Below are 6,432 nucleotides of genomic sequence, written 5' to 3'. Positions count from 1 at the left end.
ACATGTGAACGTATGTGAAGACTCATGGTAGAGTCACGTATAAAACTCCGGATAAAACTATTGTAAGAGGGGTCCTTGGCTAAAGCTCACTCTCAACAAGGGACAATAGAGAATCTACATATAAACATGGCTAGCACCAAAGTCTCAACCTACAACATGTTTTATAAGATTAAAACAGAAACAAAACCGTAACTATCATGAAACTCATAGAGGAATGGTTTAGGACTTACTGAATTTGTGAAATCGTCGATAACAACATATGTGCACGAGAACATCCAAAGGAAAATGGTACAAAGATGGCAAAAATCACACATGCGAGCTTCCTCGGTGACGAGTGCTAGGTGGTCCGCTCAACACGGCATCACAAATGCACCATCCTGCAACAAAAACCTTGCAGGTAAGGTGAACACATTGGCAATGACCTAAAGAGAAAATACATTCCAACGGGGAATTCCGCTAATGTTAGTGCTAAGTTTGCATGTGTCGATAAGTCCACTCACACAAGTTTCACCTTTCCAAACCGCTGATCATGATCCATTTGACTGTTGGTTGAGAGGGAGCCCACAAAACGACAGATCACTTGAAGGGTTCTGCAATGCATAAACCATGCATAAGAAGATGCAATGAGTAATGAATTCGACATAGAAAATAGATATCTCAAGCATACTTTTTGGGTCCATAAGTGCCCTCCATAGATGGTCTACATCAGTGAGGACTGCAAGATGTACGGGAACCACTCCAACAATCCCAATTTTTGCCATGTGTACGTCCAAGCGTGTTGAGACTACCTCACATGAAAAATGTAATCAATTCTTGGAAACCACTTTGTTTAACATCATGCAATGACTTCTATTTGTATTTTTTATCGTGTGGAAAGGAACCAAGCAGTTCAAAAGGCCTCGCGCGATGGTTTAAAAGTGGGTGGCTATCCTCGCTTTTCCCAGTCACAATGGATGTGGTGCATATCGAGCCCCTAGATTTTGAATCTCGCAAGGGACTTGACCTATGTGATTCCAAGCGTCACTCAGAGTCACTCTTGTTGGAATCTAAACCGCCACCCTTTTGTTCGCTCAGAGTCACCTTTCTTGGAATCTGAATCATCACCTTGTTGTCTGCTCCTTTCAATTTTCTACTCTCCTAATGACTCGCCCAATACCTCAATGACTACTTGACCTCTCTTCTTTCCACTTGATGATGCAGCTATTGTGTTTCGGCTTGGACGTCCCCTAGCCATGCTAAGAGAAAGGGCATCAAGAGACTGATTGATGGTGACACTTGCACTCTTGCCCTTCCCCCTCGCCTCTTGTGTAATGTTACAAGTAAAAACAATAGTGAGGACACTATACACCAATGAGTGTCATATTTGCATAAGAAGGAAATAACTTACCGTTGTACGTTTTCGCTTGTTTTCAGGGAACTTGCCATTGACATAGTCCAAGAACCATGGACAAACTTTACACACATCCTTACCATGGAGCTTGTCTATCCACTCATCATGATAGATCCCACTCTCCACTCTCTCAAAGTCCACCCATGCATCACTGTGTTGTTTGGGGTATGGGCTATGCAAACCTTTCTTGAGGACGTCCACCCACCATCTACAGTTTACAATATTGACTCCATTGACCAAAACATACAATATGAATCATACACACCCATAAAACTTAATAGTTAGATACCTATATAGTAGGCATTGCACTATGCATGCAAAGTGAGGCTGCTCCTCTCCGTTGAGTGTGGCTTTTATGGTTGTCTTTCATTGCACAAATGCTTTGCCAAAGTGATCTTCTTGGAAAGCTTGCATTGCCTCTCCAAGAGATAGGCCATAATCGAGTGTAGCATGTGTATAGAGCTTCTTCATTCTTGAGTTCTCGACCTTCATTTTTCTATGTCAAGCTCAATATACCCCTGCAATTCAAGAATTAGCAACATCTCACTCATATATGATCACATTCTCTAATGTTATTATACCGGCCACCTTTCCAAGTGCCACCAATAGACGTGCATTCTCAACCACTACGAGAATGGTTTCTCTTGTGTTGGAATAGATACCTTGGTCATGGAAACCTCACACTCAACCAATATATCTACCAAACAACATTTTCTATAAATTTTTATTGGATATAATCATCCAAAAAATCAATACATTCAAAAGCAAAGAATACTCACTCCGGAGGGCTGATGTGTGCACGTACAACCTCGAACACTTTGAAGGGGGTCATTTTGCATCTCTTCTCTTCCCAACCCACAAATAAAATACAATTTCAAAAGAGATTTGTGTTATTCTCTAGATTGACAATGACATATATCTACAACCAGTTCCAAACAAAGAAGTTCTTCATCATACTTAGAGCCATGTTATAGCTTGCTTTGTATTCCGCGAGGCAGGGCGAGAGGGAGGGAGTGGGAGGTTCGAGACAGGGAGAGAGAGCGAGAGGGGGGGTTGGAGGCAGGGGGGGGGAGAGAGAGAGAGAGAGAGAGAGAGAGAGAGAGAGAGAGAGAGAGAGAGAGAGAGAGAGAGAGAGAGCGAGCAATATTGAGAGAGGGAGTGGGTGGAGGGGGATAGAGATAGTACACTAGCAATGCTACAACCGAGAAGTGAGGTGTGCATGTAAAATACACAAACAACATGCGACATACAATAAAATCAACAGATCTGCATACCTGGCAATTTCATATCCACAAAACTCCACATCAGATTGATATGAGACAGACAGACATCGAGAGATAGCACAAAGCACGTGTAGATGCACTTCCAAGGCAGAGTGCTACACGTGCATGGCAAGAGAGAAGAGTGGAGAGGAGACAAGAATAACACAGACACTGGGTGCAATCTCTTCGCGTGCAAGAATGAGCATTTTCCTCTTGCACGTATCCATTTATAGATTTTTTGAATGCTCAAAATGAATACAGACTGTCCACCCGGACATAAAGTGACCATAGCTCATAACAAGCTCTTTAATAATATAATGTTAATAGACTTGCATTTTTCATTGGACACGTATGCTTTCGCCACCTGGCAGTTGGAATAAATGATTATCTATCAATTTCCATTGCATACCTCTCCGTTAGAAAGAAATTGTCCTCAGTTGCTAAGTTAAGAATCTGCAAATCTTACTTCAAAAGTAACGGTTAAAATTACATGTCAAAAATATTATAGAGCATAATAAAAAGTCACTAACTTAAAACAACATTTTCTTATGCTTTTCTTCATCCACATATTGCGTATTCTAGTGTCCCATACCACGAGAATAGGTAGTATATGTCATATCCCAATGTATTAGGATATCATTGGTCACAATCATCGTTTTATAATCGAATTCCATTTATTCCAAATCCAATTCAATATACAATGTTGACATTGTATGATCATAAGCAAAATCCAATTCCATTTCTATTTCTTCCACTATATACGTGGATAACAAAAGCATAATAGGGGCAATGGTAGCTAGTCATTGCAATATGATTTTGTAATTGATGTTGCTTGCTTAAATCGGTGAATCGACACCAATGGGATGTTCTGCCTAAATGAGTGAATCTGCATTTGTGCTACCTAAATCATCGAATATGCACTCATATTGTTTAAACTAGTGAATCTATTCATTGTTGGTGTGATGCCTAAATCAGTCGATCTACATAGACAACAGGTGTTGCCTAAATCGGTGAATGTACACCAAGATGAACATTTACACATTGCAAGCTAAATAGATGAATATGTGTGCAAGTGACCAATGGACTAAGGACGGCATAAATGACAACACATATATTACCTGTTTGACACCAAAGTGAAATAGATTCTAATAGTGAATTATGTAAAAAAATATTTTGACCATCTCAAACATGTGAGCTTATGTGAGTAGCTTTATAACTTAATGATTAATTATGTTAAGAGTAATTCCAGCCAGTGCAAGTACAAGACACGATGCCAGAGACGGTGGATTTCATAGCTCATAAGATGATGCAGGTAAGTAAAAGAGCCCTGCCTTCTAAAAATATATGGCGATAAAATTTTATCGAATGTAGCCTATCAAGTATATTTGCAAAGAGAGATACTTATCAAAAGAGTACAGAAATTGAGTGTTTATGTAATAAAAATGGCCTATGAACTTTGAGAATGATGGAATTAAGAGAATTAATGTGAGCATTTTCATGAGACTATTTTGAGAACATAGAGGGTGAACTTAATTAACTTGGCATAACCGTTATACTTAATTAACTTGGCATGAACAATACTTTTGCAAGAGAGAGAATTAGCGGTAGCAACATAACCGTTATACTTAATTAACTTGGCATGACCAATACTTTTGCAAGAAATAGAATTAGAGAACATGACAACAGTTGAGGACCATATTTATGTTGTAATGGAAATGGCCTAAGAACTTTGAGAATATTGGAATTAAGAGAATTAGAGAGAACATTTTTGTGAGACTACTTTGAGAGCATAGAGGGTGAACTTCATTGACGATAGCAACATAATCCTAGTACTTAGTTAACTTGGCATGAAAAATACTTTTGCAAGACAGAGAGTTTAGAGAACTTGACAACACTTGAGGACCGGATTTATGTGGAGCCGGTCCCCCCTTCAATAGGCATTTGTATTATAGAGTCTCCCATCAAGAGAGACTTGGTACAATACAATCTTTGTGTTCCTCATGATCTAGATTATGCAATGAAGATGGAAAGCTTCATGCATCACGAGCATAGCATAAACTTAGCAAAAAGAATTAACTATCCCAAGCCTCAGTCCCAAGGCCTCAAACACCTTCGAAGGTGGAGAGAGCTAGTGAGGAATGAGGGTAGGGAAGAGGAAGAAGAAACGTTCATAGGAGAAAGAAATAGTTCCTCACTTGTCGTCACTCTTCTTGCTAGCATGCATAATAGCATAGTAATGAAGATGGAGAAGATGGCAAGCTTAAGCATTGAAGCATGGCTCTTGGTTGGATTTGCCTTCCAAAGCCAAGAGTGTTGGTGTAGGCTCTCAACTTCTCTACTAGCTTGGAGAAGGAGATGGAGATCTTGCACTTTTCACTTCACACAATGAGAGTGTGTGTGAGTGTGTGGGAGAGTATACCCCCCAAGCACCCCCCCTTCTTGCTTTGGTCGACCCCCCCTTGTAGCTCAAGCTTTAAGCTCATTGGACCCTTCCAGGTCTACCCAATCACATACATGAAGCATATCAAGCAACATAGGCTTGGGACAAGTGTCCTCCTTTCTCCTTTGAGAGAGAGGACTTGATAAATGCAAAAAAATTTAATTAAATTAACTAATTTATCATTGGACCCCTTGGGAGGCCAACCAATAGGCTTTAGGCACACCATGAGGGCAACATGGGTAGGGGCTTGGCATGTGTCCTTGTTGCCTCTTGAGGCTTGGGCCTACCTTGTGTGTGTGTGTGTGTGTGTGTGTGTGTGTGTGTGTGTTTTTAAGTATGAAAATCCCCTCATAATTGAACCATACAATTGTATTAAATAATATATTAAATAACAATATTTGAAACAAAATGTCATAAAACTCAATTAACATTTCATATACACCAATACAACAATCTGTATCTAATGGATAATACAGTCATTTAGATCAAAAATTTGATCTTTGATCATTACAAATTGATATCTTAGTGCTGTATCTCTGTGTGTTGACCCTTTGGGATGAGCTTCCACTACATCTACATGAAGAAGGATCTAGTTGCTACTTGCATCCATACAAAACATTCAGTTGGAACTGGCTATGTTTGTGCATTTTGCAGGTGTCTACACTGGATCTAGTTGTCATCCATGTCACACGTGTAGACCTAGTTTACAATTTACCCTTAGGATTGACTATTAAGTTGAGAATATAAGCAATATAACCTCTGAGTGTAGAGTCATTTGGATTATTTGGACATTGGGCAATCAAATGATCTATGCCACATCGATTACACATGAGTATCGGCATTGTAGACGTGCTCGCTTGATTGGTTTGCATTAGTGTGGCGTTCTTTTGTAGCCTAATAGGACACTCGGCTACACGATGTGGAACTCCACACTCATAGCATTGAAGAGGTGGTCTCTTAGCAGTGTAATTGATATATTGGCCTCTTGCAGTAAGAGCAGCTACTTGATAGACAGGTTTGACTTGTCCCCAATAGTCCTCCATGTAGTATTGTGGACTTTCTTCAAGCGCATCCATCCCATAGGCAATATTAGGGTCTATATCCTCCTCACAGCCTTCCAAACAGCAGTAGATGACTCACAACCCACTTGATTCATAGAAGTGATTCTCCGATGTGGTGGTTGCGTTCCTAGCACTTGAGGTGGTAAGGGTGTTGTTTGAACAACATTTTGGGCCCTAGGGACCATGTGTTGTGCTGTTTGTTCAAGAGGTGGGTCCGGCATCAATGCAGGCACTCGAGGTGTGTTTGTCCATGCTAAGGTTGGTCTATTGGCCATTGCG

The sequence above is a fragment of the Adiantum capillus-veneris genome, chromosome 2 (genome assembly GCF_014529385.1).
Source record: "Adiantum capillus-veneris isolate H3 chromosome 2, ASM1452938v2, whole genome shotgun sequence".
Classification (NCBI taxonomy): domain Eukaryota; kingdom Viridiplantae; phylum Streptophyta; class Polypodiopsida; order Polypodiales; family Pteridaceae; genus Adiantum; species Adiantum capillus-veneris.
The sequence above is the reverse complement of the archived record's forward strand: the minus strand, read 5'-3'. Positions refer to the sequence as shown.